The following is a 23,624-nucleotide window of genomic DNA, read 5'->3' as shown; positions in this document are numbered from 1 at the left end:
ATTTACAATTAAAATTAAATAATGAAGTATTTTTAGTCATTAAAAAAAAAAAACGTTGCTGTCGAGTCAATTCCGACTCATAGTGACCCTACTGGACAGAGTAGAACTGCCGCATAGGATTTCCAAGGAGTGGCTGTTGGATTTGAACCACCAACCTCTTGGTTAGTAGCCGAGCTCTTAACCACTGTGCTACTGGGCCTCCTTTTAAGTGTTAAAAAAATAAAAAAGTCCAAACCCATTGCTGTTGAGTCAATTCCAACTCATAGCAACCCTACAGGACAGAGTAGAACTGCCCCATAGCGTTTCCAAGGAGCAACTCTTGGATTTGAACTGCCGACCTTTTGGTTAGCAGCCTGAGTTCTTAACCACTGCACCACCGGGGCTGCTTTTCAGCATTAGGACTATTTATACAACCAAAATAGCAACGAACAAGAAAACCTGAGGTGTGTCTTGGCTTGCGGTCAGTCAGCATCATAACAAAATGAAAGTCTCAGCTTAAATACAATCACAATGTGGCATTTAATTGAACGGTGGTGTTTCTGAGGGCGTTGGGGTGCCATTTGTCCCTAAACCGCTCAATCAATCATACCTTTTTCTTTGCACCTAGAGACTGGGAGTGGGGGGGTGGAGAGGTGGGCATGAGAACCCATTCATTGGCCATAAGCATTGAAGGAAGATTCTATTGTGGTCAGTGTTGTCAGTTTGTGAGTGGTGCACTGGCCTTGTGCTTCGCCTCGTTTCCCCTTCCAACCCCTTTTATAACATATTTATTGAAACCTGAAACTGCTTCATTTTGGAAATACTGTGAATTCACATTAGGGGTCCAGAAAAGCTGAGTTCCTCCTGCTGGAATGATGGAAGAAATGGGAAACAAATAAGAACAACCACCCATGTGACATTCTCTGAATTTGCTTGTGATTTTCCAAATTTCGGTGCCAGCAAAAAAGAAAGTTGCAGCAATGCATACAGTAAATGAAGATATTATGTATTAGGGAAGGAATGAATCTGTCACTTTGACGGATTGTGAGGCGAAGAGCAGATTAACAGATTACTCATAGTCAGAAGGCAGCTCGGTGTGAAAAATGTGCAGAAAATGATAAGTGTGGGTTTGTGCTGATTTAATGATATTTTTAAACTACAATAACACTCTGGTGGTATAGTATAATAAAGCACTTGGCTTGCATTTTTAAATCATCGACATATTTCCAGTTTGACCTTAAAAACATTTTAGGCTTTTCTCTATTAAAATGTGTAGCTTTCAAATTAGGAAAAGGTACCACAGGAAATATCGTTGGCTTGTAAAATCAGCTCTTTCCTAAACTAGTATTTGTAATGCACATTTTAATAATGTTCCAAGCACACTAATGAATACCTTGTGTACTTCTTTGGGCATTTAAATCACTTACAACAAAAAATTGTTATCTTCTAACAGCCATTTCCATTGAAGTGCTTCCTAGATGCCATTGATTTGTCTTCATATTCTTATTGTAGGCTTTTAGTTTTGTAGCTGAGGTCATGGAGTATTTATGAAAAACCTGTTGTATTCCCCCACAGATAGCAAATAAAAGTAGTTCAAATTTCACTTGAGTACCCTTTTTTTTTTTTTTACCCTTAGTCCATACCAAGAAATAAAATGAATCACTAATTTTACTTTGTATTTTTACAAGTATTTATCAGAAAGCAAAACTTTTAAGAGGTTTATATATTTAAATAAATAAAATTAGAATTTCAATAGCACACTTTTAGTTAAATTGACAATGATGAACTAGCATTGCCAAGAATTTTTGGAAAAAAATGTCTATGCTGCATTTAAATGGTTTTTATCCTGACATCTTAATATGCAAAATCTAATCTAAGGCTTGGATTGTTTCATATTTTCATTTCTCAGTTCACTAATAATGACTTTACATAATTAGGTACAGTGAAACTTGTGTACAAGTAAAACATTATATTTTCTGTCTAAAATGTCTGTCTAACCTAAGTGCAAATAAATATACTAATATGGCACACCCAGGATTTGAATCCCAGATATGATTATGATTCTAATTATAATGTTTAACATATATAGAAAAGATTTTTACTAGAAATCAGCATGTTATATACATTTCTCTTAACATATTAATACTCTGAACTTGAGGTGAGTAAACAAGCTAACGTAAAGAGGCGATCAGCATTCTCAAATTCTTGGTGAAACCCAAAAAAACCAAACCCATTGCCGTCGAGTTGTTTCCAACTTATATCAACCCTACAGGACAGAGTAGAACTGCCCCATAGAGTGTCCAAGGAGCGCCTGGCAGATTTGGACTGCCGACCTATTGGTTAGGAGCCGTAGCACTTAACTACTACGCTACCAGGGTTTCCCAAATTCTCGGTAGCAGTCCTGAAATGTATGTAACAAAACTCGTTTACATGTTTGCTGGCTTCCTTGCATATGTGTTGTCTCTAGTGGTGTTAAGGGTTAAATTGTGTCGCCAAAACACATGGGTTACAAATTCTAACCTATAGAGGTTAGAATCTCATTTGGGAATGGGTAGTCTTTGTTATGATAATGAGGCAGGATTATTAGTGTAGGGTGTGTCTTGAGTCAATCTCTTTGAAAGTATAAAAGGAGCAGATTAGGTAAGCAGAGATAGGGGAAGAGAGATGCCAAGCCAGGTGAAGATCACCCAGGAGCAGAAGCTCAAAGAGACAAGGACCTTCCTCCAGAGCCCACAGAAAGAGAAAGCTGCCTCCCAGAGCCAGCATCCTGAATTTGGACTTCTAGCCTCCTAAACTGTGAGAAGATAAATTTCTGTTTGTTAAAGTCACCCACTTGGGGTATTTCTGTTATAACAGCACTGGGTAACTAAGACAGAATTGTTACCAAAAGTGGGGTGCTGCTCTAACAGATACCTGAAATGTGGAGCTGGTTTTGGAATTGAGTAATGGGTAGAGGCTGGAAGAGTTTAAAGGTACCATAAAGCCTAGATTGTCTTGAAGAGACTGTCAGTAGAATTATGGATGTCAAAGGCAATTCTGGTGAGGGCTCAGAAGGGAGTGAGGAGAGCTATAGAGAAAGTCTCTGTCAACTTAGGGAATACAGATGGCTCCAGCAACAATGTTGCTAGGATTGTAGATGTGAAATGTGCTTCTGGTGAGGCTTTAAAAGAAAATGATGGACATGGGATTAGATAAAGATAAGCCCTAAAAAATCCTGCCTCATTAACATAACAAAGACAAGTGGTCATTAGCTCTCCACATTCCGAGGCATGGTTGGGTGTCTTTCTGATCCCTTGTTGGGTAGAGCCAAACAGCTCAGCTAATTCTGGCCTTTGAATTGTGAGCAGAAATGGCCTGTGAATTTGACCGGAGCATTTAATTGCATGTGTGAAACCTTTCAGAGTTCCCTTTTTCCTCTGGCACTGCGACCAACAGCATTCAGGATGGTAGCTGTTTGTCAGCTGGATCCCTGAAGGACTGTGATAAACAAAGGCCCTCTGCTGACTCATTATAAATATTTAACATGAGCTAGAAATAAACCTTTGTTGTTGTTGCTATTGTTAAAGACTTTATTTTTTAGGTCAGTTTTAGGTTTACAGCAAAACTGTGCAGAAAGTACAGAGTTCCCATGTATGTACCCTCTCCCCCCATACATTTTTCTTTGTTTTGAAGCCACTGAGATTTGGGGGTTATCTTGTTACCATGTATAATCTAGCCTTATTCCAACTGCCACAGTCACTACCTATGACATTGACTATATTTTGTTGTTGACAATGTGAAGTTTCATATATTTTCCTAATTGAAGGTTTAGAAATTGGTTAGAAATTGATCCTAATATGCAATTCATTATCATATAGTAGGATAAGTAGCTTCAGGAGGTATATAATAAAAAAAATATATATATATATATATATAATACACTGGTTAAAAACACAAAATTAAAATACCTGTGCTTGTAACCATGGAAAATTCTGTAACCTCTCTGAGCTCCAGTTATCTAAAAAGTAGAGATTGCATTTTACTAAAAAATAGGGACTATATTTTGCTGAATATAATTCAAAAATGTTTGCAGTAGTACATCAATGGGGAACTGCCAGAAATTCAAGCCAGATTCAGAAGAGGGCATGGAACGAGGGATATCATTGCTAATGTCAGATGGCTCTTGATTGAAAGCAGAGAACACCAGAAAGATGTTTACTTGTGTTTTATTGACTATGCAAAGGCACTCGACTGTGTGGATCATAACAAATTATGAATAACATTGCAAAGAATGGAAATTCCAGAATACTTAGTTTTACTAATGGGGAACCTATGCATAGGCCAAGAGGCAGTCATTTGAACAGAACAAAGGGATACTGGGTGGTTTAAAATAAGGAAAGGTGTGTGACAGGGTTGTGTTATTTCATCCTACTTATTCAGCCTGTATAAAAAAAAAAGCTGAGCAAGTAATCCAAGAAGCTGGACTATATAAAGAAGAATGAGGCATCAGGATTGGAGGAAGACTCATTAACCACTTGGAATACGCAGATGACACAGCCTTCTTGCTGAAAGTGAAGAGGACTTGAAGCACTGACTAATGAAGATCAAAGACTACAGCCTTTAGTATGGATTACACTTCAATATAAAGAAAACAAAAATTCTTGCTCCTGGAAGTGGCCGTGAGAGAGGCTGCATGCAGGGCCTGAGCAGGAGAGTTTTGGCTACGCCCTGACGGAGGGCCACACAGGATGTAGCAGGCTCCACACCTCAGCCTTTAGCAACTAGGATATGCTTTCTGCTTGCCCAGGATTGGGGAACCCAAAATGGAGTTATCTGAAGCAAAGAAAATTTGTTCCGAGTGAGCCCAGGCCACCCTGGAAATGTGATGACTGAGGTGTGGGCACCAGGGGCAAGACTGAAGTTGAACTTCAGACCAAGCCACTGGTTTCTCCTGGTTAGGAAAGAGCTCTGAATGTTTAACAGTGAGAATAGCATAATCTGCATTAACAAGCACAACCTGAAGGCCTGACAGTTAAGGCAGACACGTGGACTCGTGGGACATGGAAATGTGTGCACAGAAAAGGGAAATCTGTCATTCTGTAAAAATAGGAAGGAATCCTTCCACAACAAAGTGGGTACATTCTGCTTGGTTATAAAGTTTGAAAATCTCCAAAAATTAAAGAGAACGTGTCACTGGGGTCCCATCATAGCCCTTCATGTTACAACAATGTGTTCTATGGTGGCCATGATTGACTCAGTAGTGTGATATTGGCCCTTAGATACAACTGGAGGAAGTGTGAATTTTGTCATGGTGTTAAATTGAACAATCATGATTCTTTATAATTACTTCAGTGCCATGTTTGTGGGGCCTGGCTTTGTCCCTTTGAACTAGAAACTGAAAATTCTCAAGATAGCATGTATCCCCAGTATTGTAAAGTCTGCCAAGTACACAAGGTGCCCCATTCATATCACTGAAGAAAGTGCAACAGATGGGTGATGAAGATGGACCATGACTGTCCTTGGATCAACAACTTTTGTGGCAGCCAAAATCATGCTTCATCCTCACTGTTTCTCCTTTTAGCACCACTGGGTTATATTCATGCTCCTTTTATTTTCGTTATGACTGTGTACACACAGCTTTATAATTGGCTCTCCTCCGGGTGGAACACGGTAAAGACTGACATGAGTGCAGCCCAGAGAGGGCCTCTTCCAGTTGTTCTTTTTGGATTGGCTGCATTTGCTGCCACCTTATCTGCCTTGGGATTAGCTATAGGAAGAACTGTAGCTGTTGGGATGTTGTTTTTTACTCAGAGGAAAATAATTCTCAGAAACAAAACTCCATTAATCATGGATTGAAGACAAGGCAAAAGGTGTCCAATTCACTATTACCAACTAGATGAAGTCTTTGTTTTTCCTTATGATTTGGGAAGTAGCTGGAAGAACTTTAAACAAGTGTTTACGTGGTCAGGGCTTCCTGAAGGAGGTGGATTATATTAGCCAGTAAGAGAAGGCTGTCACCAGTGCACCTTCACAATAGAACAGTTGAAACAAAAAGCAGATGAGAGAGTCAGAAGTGTTCTCAATAAAGTAATAGAAGATTATAGTGGAGCCTGCTGTCCTTTAAATAAAGGAATCAAGACCTTCTTTACAAGCCCCTGCACTGAAGAACCTCGAATAAGGTTACAGAAAGGGGAGTTCATTTTAGCCACAAGAGGCTTCCGATACTGGCTGTATGGAGACAAACTTCTTGATGATCGATTCCTTTATAGAAGGTATTTCAAAAATAAGGGAATTGTTCCTTAGAAACTGGGTGGAAACGTGTCCTTGTGATGCTGAAACAAATCATGCCCCAGAGGGCGAGAAGAAAAATAGCCACTGTTAAAGTAAAATTATTCTGTGAGCCCACTCCATTACTTGAAAATTGTACCTATTACTAAAGAATTATGCAGTGAGCCTACTTTGGTCAAGGTGTTCTTTTCCTCAAAGGTGCCCTAGTACCGTGATTTAACCATTTTTATTACCATTTTAAAATGGAGAAGCCACTCTGCATATGTCTTTGAATTCTTGCCCTTTGTTACCACCAGTCCATCCCCACAAAATGAAAAGCACTTCACCCAAGTAAATTCATTGGATTTTCTCTAGGATTTTTTTTTTTTTATGTGCTGCACTATGGCCCTTGCCTGCAGATATAGTTCCCCCTTTTCCAGGAGTATCAGCATGTGATGCTTTTATTCTGTCTTCCCCTCAATTGATATTTCTTATATAGTATTCTAGACACTACAAGATGGATTGACACAGTGGGCGTAACAGTGGGCTCAAGCATAACAATGATTGTGAGGATGGTGCAGGACCAGGCAGTGTTTTGTTCTGTAGTACATAGGGTCACTATGAGTCAGAACCAACTCAACGGCACCTAACAGCAATAGAATTTAATTTGTCCGATTCGATATAAGCTCAAATTTTGTTACCTGTCTTTTAATAATGAAGATTTTGTTAAATCAAATAAAGATCAACGAATGTTCTATATAAATCATGATTTGTTTACATAAAGCATTTTTTTTTTCTTTTTGTGAATGAAAAAACAAAAATTCTCACAACTGGATCAATAAGCAACATCATGATAAACAGAGAAAATATTGAAGTTGTCAAGGATTTCATTTTATTTGGATCCACAATCAATGCCCATGGAGGCAGCAGTCAAGAAATCAAATGACATATTGCATTGGACAAATCTGCAAAAGACTTCCTTAAAGTGTTGACAAGCAAAGACGTCATCTTGAAGACTAAGGTGTGACTAAAGCCATGGTAATTTCATTCTCCTCATATGCATGCACGAGCTGGACAGTGAGTGAGGAGGACTGAAGAACTGATGCCTTTGAATTATGGTGTTGGCGAAGAATACTGAATATGCCGTGGACAGTCAGAACCAACAGATCTGCCTTGGAAGAAGTACAGACAGAATTCTCCTTAGAAGCAAGGATGGCGAGACTTCCTTTCGTGTACTTTGACATGTTATCAAGAGGGACCAGTTCCTGGAGTAGGACATCTTGCTTGATAAGGTAGAGGGTCAGCAAAAAAGAGGATGACCTTCAACAAGATGGATTGACACAGTGGCTGCAACAATGGGATCAAACATAGCAACAATTGCGAGCATAGCTCGGAACTGGGCAGTGTTTCGTTCTGTTGTATATAGGGTCGCAAGTCAGAACTGACTTGACGGTACCTAACAGCAACAACCTACTTCATCAAGTTATTATAGAGATTAAATAAGATTGTACATGTAAACACTTTTGCACAGGGCTTGGTGCATGCATTTTCATTAAACAGTAGAAAGCAATGGTGGGGGTAGTAGGGATGTTAATAGTAATATCAGGAATAAGGTTTCCAAATAAAGGGCACACTAAGGGAGTATGAGAATACTGGAGAGCTTCTAGAGACTATAGAGAAGATTTAGCCCTGCCCCTCTTCAAAAGTCCCCTCTACAGATCCTTGCCAGAGGAGCAGTGCGTCATAAGACAGTCCATCCATCATTGGGCAACTCCAACCATGGGAAGTCTTTTTTATACTGAGCTGACATAGGCTTCTCTTATCTTCTCCCCTCTGATCCTAGTTCTCTTTCCAGAATAGTTAATTCACATAATACTCCTTGAAATTTTTAATAGTACCTTTGGGTTTTTCCATTTTCCCTTCTATGTCTCTCTTCTCCAGCTTCAAGTTCATGTTGCCATTACTGATCCTGACAGAGTCTTAATCAACTTCCTTTTGACACTTTTGAGTTTGTCAAACGGGGTTCTTTAAAATGAACAAAATAATCTAGATATAATCTACACAGCTTGACCTGCATACTCTGTATATCAGTGTAGATTGAATCCTGTCCATTTTTTTAGTACCCATATCCCACTAGTGGCTTATCTTTAGATTTTGTTCACCTAAAGCTATCACCGTCTGTCACAGATTGAATTATGTCCCCCCAAAAGTGTGTGTATTAACTTGCTTAGGCCATGATTCCCAGTGTTCTGTGGTTGTCCTCCATTTTGTGATTGTAATTTTATGTTAAAGAGGATTAGAGTGGGATTGTAACACCCTTACCAGGTCACATCCCTGACCCAACATAAAAGGAGTTTCCCTGGGGTGTGGCCTGCACCACCTTTTACCTCTCAAGAGATAAAAGGAAAAGGAGGTAAGCAGAGAGTTGGGAATCTCATACCACCAAGAAAGCAGTGCAGAGAGCAGAGTGCAAGTCCTTTGGACCTGAGGTTCCTGCGCTGAGATGCTCCCAGACCAAGGGAAGATTGATGACAAGGACCTTCCTCCAGAGCCAGCAGAGGGAGAAAGTCTTCCCCTTGAGCTGACGCCTGAATTTGGACTTGTAGCCTACTTGACTGTGAGAGAATAAACTTCCCTTTGTTAAAGCCATCCACTTGTGGTATTTCTGTTATAGCAGCACTAGATGACCAAGACACCATCTTTCTCCTTGACTGTAGCCTCCAGAGTGGTCTGTCTGCATCCACATGTGCTTCAGCAGCACAACCCTTACCTCTTCCCCACGGAACAGCCAGAGTGGCCTTTGTGAAACACATATGACATCCCATACTTAAAACCCTTCAATGGCTTCCTATTGCTCATAAGAGAAAGAGCAAAATCTTTGAATGTGGACTGCAAGGCTTGAGTGGTTTGGCTCATGCCTACCTGTCCCACCTTATTTTGTAGCATTTTTCATTGGAGATCAATGCTCTCACTACCTTGGCCTCCTTTCTCCTTCTCACACCTGCCTGCTGCCTCAGGGCTTGTGCCCATTGTTCCCTCTCCCTAGAATGTTCTTCCACTACCCTGACTCCCACCCTATCTGGTTAACAACTATTCACCATTAGATTTCCTCTCAAGCATCACTCCCCAAGGGGAGACCTCACATCCATATTCACTTGTTCTCAAGCACCTTTGAACTTCATGGCATTTGTGCATTTTTGTATGATTATCTGATTCATGTTTGTCTCACCCTCCACACCGTAAGCTTCATGAGGACAGGAGAGTGTCTATTTTTGCTCACCATTGCAATTCATGCCAGGACCTGGCACAAAATAGAAGTTTGGTAAATATTCATGGAAAAAAATATTGGTTTCTGAACCATTTTTCATCACAGTCGTCATCATTATGAATCTTGATTCTGTCAACCAACCTATTCTCTCTCAGCCCAATGTCTTACATAAATTTGAAAATTGTGCTCACTATACACACAGGCCATTTATTAATAGCATATATAGTCAAATATAAAGCCCTTTGATCTTCCACTAACAATGTTCTGCCATGTTAATGTTGATCATTATGATGACTTTAAATTATTTTAATTTGCAAACAGTCCAATGCCCTCGTACATTTGGTGTATGATTATTCAGTCACTATAGTATTCTGAGATGTTATGATACACATTCATGTGCAGCTGTCCACTGTCCTTTGTCCATGGCAGACATTGCTAGTGAATCACAACCCTCTTGCCCACTGATCCCGGATGGAAACTCAAAATCCTTCTCAATAATGTACCCCGGACATTACTGCCAAGGAGAATTAGCATATGATTCATAACCAACTTGTCTCCTTTGAGCTAGCGTTTCCAATTATTCATTTATAATCAACTGGGTTATCAAATGGAATCTATTTGTAGTTCTACATGATATTCCCTAAGCCTGGAATTACCATCTTGTTAATAGCTCCTACTCTGAAAGTCATCCTGTTCTGTAAAACCATCATTGGCTGATGTGAGATGAGGACTGATCCTTCTCCACAACCCTGCTTCAGTTCTCCACATCATCTGTGACTAAAACCCTACAAAATTAGGTGATGTGCATAATACATACATTTTTAAACTAATTTATATGAGTTCTGCTTCTGGCAGTGGCAGGCTAGGCTGTTTCACAGTGATCTTCCTCTGAGAATGACCAGAAAAGCTGAACAAAATACAAAAGTCATCTGACTGAAGCTAATGGAGAGCTTCCAAGCCAGTGAGGATTTGTGGGGTCTTTCCAGGAGAGAAGGAAAGCAGGAGAGGCAGTCATGCACCGTGTGTCGCTTTTCTCAAGAAAATGCCACTCAGAAAGCAGCAGCTGAGAGGCTGAGGAGCTGAACAGAGTCTTAAACAGCTTCATGGTCTTGGGGGACAGAAATTGGAGTTCAAGACCCACCATGGTACCTAAGCCCCAAAATGCCACAGCCTAGGTAAAAGACTGAACCAGAAATAGACCAGCTTTCATGAGGATTAAAGACTCATTTTTAATATTCCCAGTCCCTGACTGGATTACGGTGATCTGACCCTCCCCTAAATGCCTGCCAGAAGCAAAGGTCAGTCTCGTCTGGAGGAAGAAAACATGTAATCAATATGAAAAATTACTAAAGACATATTTTACTTTTTTTTTTTGTCATACTAAATCCTTGAAGTCCAGTGTATATTTTACTCTTAAAGCCCATCAGTTTAAGCTAGCCCATTTCAAGTGCTCAGAAACCACCTGTGGCTAATGACCACCATATTGAATACTGCAATTCTAGACAATGACATCACAGAATACCTTCATAACCTTGGGTTAGGAAAAGATTTCTCAAACAGCTCTCAAATTTCACTCACAGTAAAGAAAAATAGCGATAAATTGGTCTATATTAAAATTTAGGAACTTATCTTTTTCATTACAGAGCACCATTAAGAAGGTAAAAAGCCATACTGGACAGTATAGAAAGATTTTTGCAACACATGGCAGGCTTCTTTGCAGAATATGTAAAGAACTACAAATCAATTAAAAAAAAAAAAAACATAAGAAAACAAAAATGACCAAGAGACTTGAGCAGGCATTTGACAAAAGAAGATCTCTAAATGGCCAGTAAACTTATGAAATGCATATAAAGTCATTAGCTATCACAGAGAAATGCAAATGAAAAGTACTGTGCGATTCCACTACAGCCCATCAGAATGGTGAGGAGATGGAGCACCTGGAGCTCTCACACACCACTGGCAGGAGTGTAAACTGATAAAATGACTTTGAAAAGTTGTTTTGGCAGAATCTATGCAGACAGGATATATCATATCCTTATATTCAACATCTGCCCTCCTGGATATATCACCAGTAGAAATGCGTACATGTGTGCACACGAAGACAGATACAAACACACGATAGCCCCAAACTGGAGGCAACTAAATTTCCATCGGTACTCAAGTGTAGTATATTCACACAGTGGAGTACTGTTTACATTCAAAAACATGGATGAATCTTACAAATGTAGCGTTCAGTGAAAGAAGCTCAACAACTGAGGAAAGATATTGTATGATCCCATTCACACCGTGTTAAAAAACAGGCAAATGAATCTACAGTGTTCGAAATCACTATCAGGGTTGGCTTTGGGGAAGAGTTGTTGTATTGTTAGGTGCCGTCAAGTCAGTTCCGACTCATAGCGACCCCATGTACCACAGAATGGAACACTGAGCCGTCCTCACAATTGTTGCTATGTTTGAGTCCATTGTTGTAGCTACCGTGTCAGTCTATCTTGTTGAATGTCTTCCTCTTTTTCGCCTACCCTCTACCTTACCAACTGTGATGTCCTTCTCTAGAGATTGGTCCCTCCTGATAACGTGTCCAAAGTATGTGGGTCCTCACTTCCAAGGAGTACACTGACTGTACTTCTTCCAGCACAGATTTTTTGGTTCTTCTGGTAGTCCAGGGTATATTCAACATCCTTCACCAACACCACAATTCAAAGGCATCAACTCTTCTTTGGTCTTCCTTATTCATTGTCCTTCTCTCGTATACTTATGCCCAGAAAACTCAATGCCCTCGAGTCGATTCATATGAGATCATTGAAAATACCATGGCTTGGGTCAGGTGCACCTTAGTCCTTAAAGTGACATCTTTGCTTTTCAACACTTTAAAGAGTTAGCAGCAGATTTGCCCAGTGCAATGTGTTGTTAGATTTCTCGACTGCTGCTTCTGTGGGCATTGATTATGGACCCAAGTAAAATGAAATTAGGAGGAGGAGTAAGAGAAGCCTCTATCTCTTAACCCAGGTGGTGGGTACAAGGCTGTGTTCACTTTGTGATCATTCATTGAGCTTAAGTTTATTACTCATGCACTTTTCTATGTGTTATACTTGAATACAAGAATTTATTACCAAGAATCAGTGGTGCACTTCTTAGTATATCCGTCAGTTTGCTCTGTCTGATATTTCAATGTTTCTGTATTTTTCTACCTTTTTAAAATTTCTTATGTAAGCTTTTCGTAGAGCAAGAGCTTGTTGATATTATGTTGACTAACAGTCAGAATAACTCCATAAATAATTATGAAGGCGGTGGTAGCTTGGAGACTTGAAAGAATTACTGCCCTCCCTAGCAAGCCCAATTTACTCACTGGCGTGGCCCAAGCAACAAAGAATTCTGGATTATTTCCTACCAATGTTTTTAAAATAGCATTTACCATCATATCTGTTCAAAAGTCCATTTATCACCCACATCCGCATTCTATCACAATATTTTTCGTTAACTGAAATGTCACAATTAGATCCTGTCAGCTTTCTCCAGTTCTTTATTTTCTTGTGCAACCAGCCAACACTGGAGGAAAATTAAATTGTCATTCACCTCACAGAGACTTCTTTTTAGCATATCGTTGTTTTATTTGACTACTGAACATAGATAAAGGCGCAAGCAAACTTTGAAAAGAAAATGGAAATCAGTACACAAATATGGTATCTGATAACCTGACACACTTAGTGACGAAAATGATACCCTGTAGTTACTCTTTACAAAAGCCCAGAGAGCTAAATTAAAGCATTAAGTTAAACCCCACCCACCCTTTCTGCACCATTAAGTCCCATCATTCCTCAGAAAGGTTTAGATGGTTCTATTTTGTGTTCTAGTTTTAAGGCAATTATTCTCTAGTTAAAGTTGGAAGAGGCTGCAAAGCTTTCTGCTCTTGATTTGCTAATGACTTAGTTACAAACCATTTAAAACGCAGCCTCTTACAACTTTTTAAAAGATCCAGAGAGTTGCTTTAGAGTGGATCTTTTTGTTATTCCAAGTTAATAGTAACAACTACTACCGCTATTACTACACTACAACTATCATTTATTGATTCCATCTCTGTAGTAGACACTGTGAAAGGAGTTTACGTAGACACTGTATTGCTTTGTTTAATCATTACCACAACCTGGAGTGGTCGGTTCTGTAATTCCCATGTTCCAGATGAGGACACAGAGGCATAGATTTTAACCCAAAGGCTACACAGCTAAAAGGAATTTTGAGCTTAGATCAAAACCTGCGCAACTTAAATTACGTGCTACATCAGTGCCCCAAATGTATTTCTAGTGTACAGCTATACATTTGATTGTTGATGTGTTTTCTCTTGTGGTAGTGAGTCAGAATGAAATGGACGGTAACTCACAACAACAATGTGGTCGTTGCTGCTGTCACCACAGCCCCACCTTAGCCACTTGTTCATGCAGATACACAGCATGGGAATAGTCCCTTTTTGTGACTGGTCATGGCTTTCTAGGTTTTAGTACATTGATTCTGGAAGTTGCATGGTCAATCTAAAGCCACGGAACTTTCTCTTAGATTCCCCATTGCTTCACCACTCTCTCTCGTACCGTGTTCTACATTACCAGAGCTACCACTGCCACCTGCCGTGGAGTCAGTTCCTACCCGTGACGACCCTATGTGTGTCGGAGTAGAACTCTGCTCCATGGGGTTTTCAGTGGCTGAAGTAGATCACCAAGTCTTTCTTCCAAGGAAGCCCTGGGTGGGCTCAAACCTAACCTTCCAGTTAGTAACTGAGCATGTTAACCATTTGCATCACCCAGAGGCACTGCTGTGTACTTTTAAAAAACCAAACCCATTGCCGTCGAGTCAATTCCGACTCATAGCGACCCTATAGGTCAGAGTAGAACTGCCGTATAGAGTTTTCAAAGAGCACCTGGTAGAGTCAAACTGCTGACCTTTTGGTTAGCAGATGTAGCTCTTAACCACTACACCACCAGGGTTTCCCTGTGTACATTTAGGAGCTCAAAAATGTCTGTAGATTCTCAGTGATAGGGTTTTCCTGGTAGCCATGGTTTAAATGTGAATTTAATTTGTTTGTCTGAGAGGTCTGTTATGTTATAAATATCCATCTCTGCGAGATGGCCCCAAATCAGCCATTCTGTGAGCCTTCGCCTTCTTGCTGTACATTCAGAAGCAGTCTATGCAGTGGGTTAGAGTTTTTATGAGAGCCTGTCACCTTTATTGTGTGCTAGAGCTGTTAATATGAAATACTCCTTAAGTCTTGTTTAAAATTTCTCAAATCACTTTTACAGCACTTTTTCCTATTTGAAATAATATACCTGCTTTGTATTTTATTTATTTATTTTTTTGTATTCGTTGCCTGTCTCTACTGTAAGTTGCATGCTAGCAGGGACTGAGTCTTGTGACCACTCTATTGCCAATACCTAGAACAGTGGCATAAAGCAGACATTCAGATATTTTTTAATGTTTCTCAGAGATATTGAGGGGACAGTTGTTTCCCCTGCATCTTCAATGAAGCCATGTTCATTTGGGATGAAAAGGCCTCGTTTTGTGTGCGACTTGTGGTAGATAAAAAGAGAACATTTAGGCCTATCCCGTAGAAATATAGAGCTTCTAAAGGCCTCCTGAGAACTATAATAACTGTGTATGTTTTTCTTAGCCTTTATTTTTCTGCTGTGAAAACATGGATGTCATTCACATGGGCACGCTTTAATGGACACGAGCCAGGACACTGTTAGTTACAGGACACACAAACTCAATTCAAACTAGCTTAAGCAAAAACAGGCATTTAGAGGCTTTCACCACCGCTCATCTGTCAGTTTGTTGTACTGTGATAGCTTGCATGTTGCTATGATGCTGGAGGCTATACCACTGGTATTTCAAATACCAGCAGGGACACCCATGGTGGACAGGTTTCAGCAGAGCTTCCAGACAAAGACAGACTAGGAAGAAGGACCTGGCCTGTCTACGTCTGAAAAATTGGCCAGTGAAAACCTTGTAAATAGCAATAGAACATTGTCTGATATAGTGCTGGAAGATGAGCCCCTCAGGTTGGAAGACACTCAAAATATGAGTGTGGAAGAGCTGCCTCCTCAAAGTAGAGTTGACTTTAATAATATGGATGAAGTCAAGCTTTTGGGACCTTCATTTGCTGATGTGGCATGACTCAAAATGAGAAGAAACAGCTGTAAACATCCATTAATAATTGAAACATGGAATGTTCAAGTATGAATCTAGGAAAATGGGAAGTCATCAAAAATGAAATGAAATAATTACAAAGATTGATATCCTAGGCATTAGTGAGCTGAAATGGACTGGTACTGGCCATTTGGAATTGGATAATCATATGGTCTGCTATGCCAGGAATGGCAGATTAAAGTGGAATGGTGTCACATTCATCATCAGAAAGAACATTTCAAGATCTATCCTGAAGTACAATACTGTCAATGATATGATAATATACATAAGCATACCAGGAAGACCAGTTAATATGAGTATTATTTAAATTTACACACCAACCACTAAAGCCAAAAATGAAGAAATTGATGATTTTTACCAAATTCTGCAGTCTGAAATAGATCAAACATACAATCAAGATGCAGTGATAATTACTGGTGATTGGAATGTGAAAGTTGGAAACAAAGATGGATCAGTAGTTGGAAAATACAGCCTTGGCAATAGAAACAATGCTGGAGATCACATGGTAGAATTTTGCAAGACCAGCAACTTACACATTGCAAATACCTTTTTCAACAACACAGACACTGACTATACACATGGACTTCACCCGATGGAATACACAGGAGTCAGATCAACTACATCTGTGGAAAGAAACCATGGAGAAGCTCGATATCATCAATCAGAAAAAGGCCAGGGGCCAACTGTGGAACAGACCATCAGTTGCTCATATCCAAGTTCAAATTAAAGCTGAAGAAAATTAGAACAAGTCCATAAAAGCCAATGTATGACCTTTTGGGTATATGTAGATATTTCAAGTATATATTTAACACACTGAACACTAATAATCGAAGACCAGACAAGTTGTGTAGTGACGTCAAGGACATCATACATGAAGAAAGCAAAAAAACATTAAAAAGACTAAGGAAAGAAAAGACCAAAATGGATGTCAGAAGAGGCTCTGAAACTTGCTCCAGAACTTAGAGCAGCTTAAGCAAATGGAAGAAATGATCACGTAAGAGAGCTGAACAGAAGACTTCATATGGCAGCTCAAGAAGACAAAGTATTATAATGAAATGTACAAAGACCCAGAGTTAGAAAACCAAAAGGGAAGAACACCTTAGCATTTCTCAAGCTGAAAGAACTGAAGAAAAAATTCAAGCCTTGAGTTGCAATATTGAAGGATTCTATGGGCAAAATATTGAATGACGCAGGAACCATCAAAAGAAGATAGAAGGAATACACAGAGTCACTGTACCAAAAAGAATTGGTTGACGTTCAGCCATTTCAAGAGGTAGCATATGATCAAGAACCAGTGGCATTGAAGGAGAAAGTCCAAGCTACACTGAAGACATTGGTGAAAAACAAGGTTCCAGGAATTGACAGAATACCAATTGAAATGTTTCAGCAGATAACATTCACTCGTCTATGCCAAGAAATTTTCAACACAGCTACTATGACTGGAAGAGATCCATGTATGTGTCCATTCCAAAGAAAGGTGATCCAACAGAATGTGGAAATTATCAAACAACATCAGTATCAGACAAAAATAAAATTTTACTGAAGGTGATTCGGAAGCACTTGCAGCAGCACATCGACAGGGAACTGCCAGAAATTCAAGCCAGATTCAGAAGAGGACATGGAACAAGGGATATCATTGCTGATGTCAGATGAATCTTGGCTGAAAGTAGAGACTACCAGGAAGATATTTACCTCTGTTTTATTTACTGTGCAAAGACATTTGACTGTGTGGATCATAACAAATTGTGGATAACATTGCGAAGAATAGAAATTCCAGAACACTTAATCACGCCCTTGAGGAACCTGTGTATAGACCAAGAGGCAGTTGTTCAAACAGAACAAAGGGATACTGTGTGGTTTAAAATCAAGAAAAGTGTGCATCAGGGTTGTATCCTTTCACCATATTTAGTCTGTATGCTGAGCAAATAATCCGAGAAGCTGGACTATACGAAGAAGAATGTGGCATCAGGATTGGAAGAAGACTCATTAACAACCTGCAATATGCACATGACACAGCCTTGCTTGCTGAAAGTGGAGATGACTTGAAGCACTTGCTGATGAAAATCAAAGAGTACAGCCTTCGGTGTGGACTGCACCTCAACATAAAACAGAAACCCTCACAACTAGACCAGTAAGCAACATCATAATAAGTGGAGAAAAGATTGAAGTTGTCAGAGATTTCATTTTACTTGGATCCACAATCAATACCCATGGAAGCAGCAGTCAAAAAATCAAATGACATATTGCATTGGACAAATCTGCTGCTAAAGACCTCTTTAAAGTGTTGTAAAGCTAAAGTGAAAAGTGTCACTTTGAGGACTAAGGTACACCTGACCCAAGCCATGGTGTTTTAAATCACTTCATATGCATGCAAAAGCTGGACAATGAATAAGGAAGACCAAGGAACAATTGATGCCTTTGAATTATGGTGTTGGCGAAGAATATTGAATACACCATGGACTTCAGAAGAACAATCCTCCTTAGAAGCAAGGATGGCAAGACCTCATCTCACATACTTTGGACATGTTGTGAGGAAGGACGAGTCCCTGGAGAAGGATGTCATGCTTGGTAGAGGGTCAGCAAAAAAGAGGAAGACCCTCAATGAGATGGATTGACACAGTGGCTGCAATCATGGGCTCAAGCATAATGACGATTGTGAGGACGGCACAGGAGCAGGAAATGCTTTGTTCTGTTGTACATGGTTGCTATGAAACTGAGTGGACAGCACCTAACAACAATAGGCTCTCATAAGAAAAAGTCCAAAGGCGGATCTCCAGGCAAGACTGGATCCCAGACTTCAAATGGTGGAATAGGGAATATGTCCCGCCATCTCTTTGCTGCTTCTCTGTCTATTGTCTTGTTGTCTAATCCAGCCCCTGGGAAATTCCTGTTTGCAATATGGTCACTGCTCATAAACAAAGCCTAGGTCCAAGAGTAGATTCTGACCTGGCTTGGGTCTTATGCCTGCTCTTGTATTGGAACTAAAGGAAGGCTTGTTAGTTGCTGTCAAGTCGGCTCCAACTTATGGCGACCTTGTGTATAACAGAATGAAATGTTGCCCGGTCATGTATAATTTCCATGATCTTTGATATGTTTGAGCCCATTTTTGTGGCTATTGTATCAATCCATCTCATTGAGATTTCCTCTCATTTTCACTGACCTTCTACTTTACGAAACATTTCTAGGGATTGGTCTATTTCTAGGGGTTGGTTTTTCCTGATGACAAAAGGAAGGCTTAACTAACCCTCCAAAACAACATGAAGTGAGTCGCCCGTGGGAAAGAAGAGCTAAGTTCTCAGAAGAAAGGGGAGAGGAAAAGCATGTTAGCCCAACAGAAATCATAGCTACCACAGTACATTACTAATGGTTAGGCTTTAACTCTTAATGGTTCATTCCGTAAGTATTTATTGAGTGACTACTTTAAGCCATGTACACCATCTCTTTCCCTTTCACTCTAGAAAACATACATGAATGAGATTGATCTTAGAGAGATTACCTTGAATTCTTTTCAGTCTATTGTTTTTGTAAATTATTTGCATGTTTCATAGTGAAACTATTTTTGATAACATTATATGCAACATACCTAATATCTGATTGTAACACTCTAGTTAGCAGGTATTTGTATTCTTACTAAATTCCAAGAACCAAAACGGGAAATTTTACTCCCAAAAGATTGAGCATTGCTGTTTTAACAGATAAAACCCCAGATCTGTGTTGTAAAGATTGGCTACACAGAATGTAATCATCACTTTATAGTTAAAACTGGTTTTAAAGAGCAAGAAACAAACTATTAATAAACCAATCTTGTATTAGACATCTTGACATTTAGACTGACTTCTTGCAAATAAAACAAGCAAATTTAATTTTCTGCTTTACCCATCAGACACTGTATAGATGCATTTTACAGTCACATCTTAAAAAATGTGATAAGAAAAATTTCATCTCTTTATGTCTGGCGTGTCTGTTCGTGCTGAAAACCATAATCAACTTGGATGTGACTAAACTGAGAGAAATTTCATATCGCTTTTTTGTATCTCCATTTTACTGTGTGATCTTTCTAGGTAGTTGATTTTTTGTGTGTCTTCATTGAAGCATTCTGAAGTTACTCATTTCTGCTACTTAGATGAAGCTTATTTTTCCTGCATGGAAATATCAAGAAGAAGAATTGAAATGTTCATGGTTCTCATAGTAAGAAACAGACTATGAATAAGAATTTTCTCTTTATCCTGATCTGACTTTGAATATTTAGAGAAAACACCCAGTTTGTAGCTTTAGCTAATGGCACTACAGTGTCACACTTCTCTGTTTAACATTCTGCTTTGTTAATCAAGAAAACCATAGATTGGCTCCTTGCATGTTGATTAAATTGATTACAGCCGTAAGCTTTGATAGCATTTTTTTTCAAGTGTCTCTAATTAATCAGACAATGCTTGATTAGTTTTTTCTGTTTTGAGGAAATAAACTGGCTTCCTTGAGAATTTTCAGCCAAAAATGATTCCCCTCCAGTGAAAGGTAAAGGATAAGTGAGTCACTGTCTCACTTTCCATGAGGCTGAGGCCTTTTATCTTCCAGCAACTAAAAAAGAAATCTTTTGAAAAGCAGATTAAAACATAATATTAAGCTTCTTTTCACATATTCACGTGAATACATCTCCTAGAATGAAAAAAGTCTGGGTGTTCCCTGCAAGCTTTTAGCCTGACTTTCCCTGTATTGTAGAGTATCTTCCCACTTTTCCATGATAACCATTCTTTGTCAAGTTATACCATTGAATTGTCAGAGCTGACATTTTAGATTTCAGCCCAGGAGCCATTTGTTTTAATAACCAGACTTGTGAATGACGCAGTAAAAGAAAAAAAAAAGCCACCACCCATTTTATGAGTCATAGCTATAGCATTAGATAAAGCAAGCTGTTGTTTATGCACACGAAAACCTGACTATTTCCAGGAACATTACCAACATTTGTTGAAAACTCAAAATGTTCTGCTTTTGTCATTGAAGTTCATATTTCCAGTGGGGAAGGCTGCTATGATCTGCTCTGATGATACAAGTGGGCATGAGGAAGGCAACCCCTTTTGAGGGACCAATCTAGCACCTCTTTCCAGTAAATGCTTTGACCTAAAACACTTTTTAGATCTTTTAAACCTGTGTTTCAGAAGGGTTTACTTGCAGATCACTTGTCAAATCAAAAGTACCTGAATAGAAGCAGTCTGCCTTTAAAAAAGAGGGTAGTAAAAAAAAAATTTTTAAACAGAGCAGAGAGGGGAAAGTGAAAAATAAGTCTTACTTCTCCCACCCCCAACTCCGCTCCTACTCCCAGACGTGATGACGGTTAACAGTCTCTTGGGACTCCTTTTGGCTACATATATTGGATGAGACTCTATACTGTTCTACAACTTGCTTTCGTAATTTTTACTGAATACCTCTTGGACATCTTTCTGAATCCACACATAAATTGGCCACAGTCTTTGTTCGGGGCTGGATATTAATTCATTGTTTGGCTATACCATCATTATTCACCCAGTTCTCTGCTGATGGACTTCTAGGTGGTTTCCAGCTTTTTGTTACCGTAAGCATTGCTGTAATAAACATCCTGTGCGCCTATCTTTGTGAGCTTGGGCAAGCTTGTTTATAATAAATTCCTAGCAGTAGAATTAACTTGGCCAAAAGGTAATTTTGATAGATATTGCCAAATTTCTCACCAGTTCCACTCCCATCAGCAGTGTATGAGAGTCCTCATCTCCCTAATCTCACCCAGACCAAGTTTCATCAAACTTTATAACTTCTGCCAAGCTGATGTATGTCAATAAAAAAAAAAAATAGTATCTCATTATTTTAATTCGCATTTATTTAATTGTATCCAAGGCCAAACATCTTTCCATAGGTTTGGTGGGGGGGCATTTATATGTCCTTTCTTTTGACTCATCTATTTACATCTTCGCCCTCTTTTTTGGGACTATGTGTTATATTTGCTGAGTGTCCCAGGTATCGCACAGTGTTGGGCGAAAGGGCACTCAATAACTATTTAAATTTAATTTAGATAGTACATGAATGGGACACCCAGAAAGAACCTAAAATATCCCTTATTAGAGTATAATACCTTTGAGTCAAACAACTATCACTAGAGATCTTCTCTCTTAGAGGATAACAAAAAGAAGATGTCTTCTCAGGAGACTTCTGTGCATTGCACGCTTTATTTTGATGCAGCGAGAAATAGATTTGGTCAAGGGAGAGGTTCCCTTGAAGGAGTTCCCATGCAATGAAGCTGACTAAAATCTTACATACGTTTAAATATAGTGACTGTCAGGAAACCATGTGGTTAGAGGTGACTTCCAAGGAGAAGGGGAGGGAGGAGTTCTCGAAGGACTGTCTCGAAGAGAGATTAAGATTAGACTTGTCCCTTGAAAACCCCAAGAGGTAAAGATAGGAGAAACAGATAGAGAAGAAAAGAAAACAGACTCTGCCTCAACATGGAAAAAAAAAATTTTAACAGTCAAAACTATTTGAAGATGAATGTGGTCTTTGGAAGCAGTAGTTACCCAGTGACTGACGGCAATCAAATACAGATGTTATGGAAGGGATTAAAAAATTAGATGGCTGTTGGAATAGTAGATTTTAAGGTTTCTTCCAACACTGGGAATCTGGTTAGAGACCTCCTGAGGAAAACAGACCAAAATAAAACAACAAAATATCTTCATACTTACTCTGTCCATCTTAAACACACACAGAAAACCCTGCAGCTTCTAATTGGAGCTTCCAGTTTCACATGGGAGATGAATCCTATGAGAATGCTATTGAGAAGTCTTTTTGTATGTTTAAATTTGAAAAAACTAAAGAACATTTATTTTCTTAGTCTTTATGCTAGTAAATACATTTCCGAACTAGCATTCTGTTTTCTGAGGCAGAAAATTAGATTTTTCCGCCTTGGCTATAAAGAAGCAGGTGTGTGCCCCCAGATTCACCCCAAATTATGTATGTACCAAATACATGATGAGGAAGCAGCATGTTCCCTGACAGTGAAGAAAGTGCAAGATGGAGGGAAAGTGCACAGTGCCTTGCAATAAAATTTTTTTTTTTTTTTTTGATAGCAGCAGTATTTATTGTTACAGAAACTAGGCTGGCACAGGGACTCTTTCAACAGCCATGAGTGCCTGTTCTGTGCAGTGGGTCAACAGTGGGTAACCAGTCACTCAGCTAGGTGCTAGTTAGAGTCAAATTGGGGAGCATTCATTAATCAAATAAGCAAATAAGGGAGAAAATAATTATGAGCAGAGGCAAGAGCTCTTGAGGAGAAGATCACAGTTGTTCTTCGAGGAAGAGTAACAAGGGAACTTGAGCTAGAATGGGGAGGCAGGTGTTAGGGAAGACTTCCTGTGAGTGTGATGCTTGAGCCGAAATCCAAATGTTGGCTATGAGTTCACCAGGCCAAAGGAGGGTAGGAGTAGGGGAGGAGAGAATGGGCTAGGCAATGGGGCACAACCCGAGCAAAGCCCCCATGGTGGTAGGGAGCATGGCACACTCCAGGAATGGAGAAAAGACCAGTACAGGTTGGCATAGTGAGTGAAAGCAGGCAGTGCAAGATGAGGTTGGAGAAATACCTAGAGACTAGTCTGTGCAAAGCCTCAGTAAAGATCGCCACGGTAAAGATTTTGGTCTTTCTCTCAAGTACCATGACTTCCTAATGACAGGGAAGGGTTTTAGGCAAGAGATTAACATGACCAAGTTAGTATTTTGGCTGTAGTGTGGGGAACAGAGGGGAAATGAAGCCAGAATGAATGAATATGAAAGGATCAATTAAGAGCTTTTGCTACAGAGAACAGGAGGCAAGGGAGTTGCTTGGACTTTCGAGAAGTAGATAGATTCAAAGGGTATTTAGGAGGAAAATTGACAGGAATTTTCATAAGAACCTTGAGACTTTTCTTCTTCACAATTCCTTCCTTCT

The 23,624-nt window shown here is 39.4% G+C and overlaps 1 protein-coding gene and 1 pseudogene across 5 annotated transcripts in view; both read left to right on the top strand.

Annotated features, from left to right (window-relative positions):
- Positions 1-23,624, top strand: part of CFAP20DC (CFAP20 domain containing) — a 269,312-nt gene that overhangs the window by 227,044 nt on the left and 18,644 nt on the right. The gene's annotated exons all lie outside the window — the stretch shown is intronic.
- Positions 3,949-6,939, top strand: LOC126064436 (palmitoyltransferase ZDHHC6-like; annotated as a pseudogene).

This window comes from Elephas maximus, chromosome 20 (genome assembly GCF_024166365.1).
Source record: "Elephas maximus indicus isolate mEleMax1 chromosome 20, mEleMax1 primary haplotype, whole genome shotgun sequence".
Classification (NCBI taxonomy): Eukaryota; Metazoa; Chordata; class Mammalia; order Proboscidea; family Elephantidae; genus Elephas; species Elephas maximus.
This window is presented reverse-complemented; position numbering and strand designations above follow the sequence as displayed.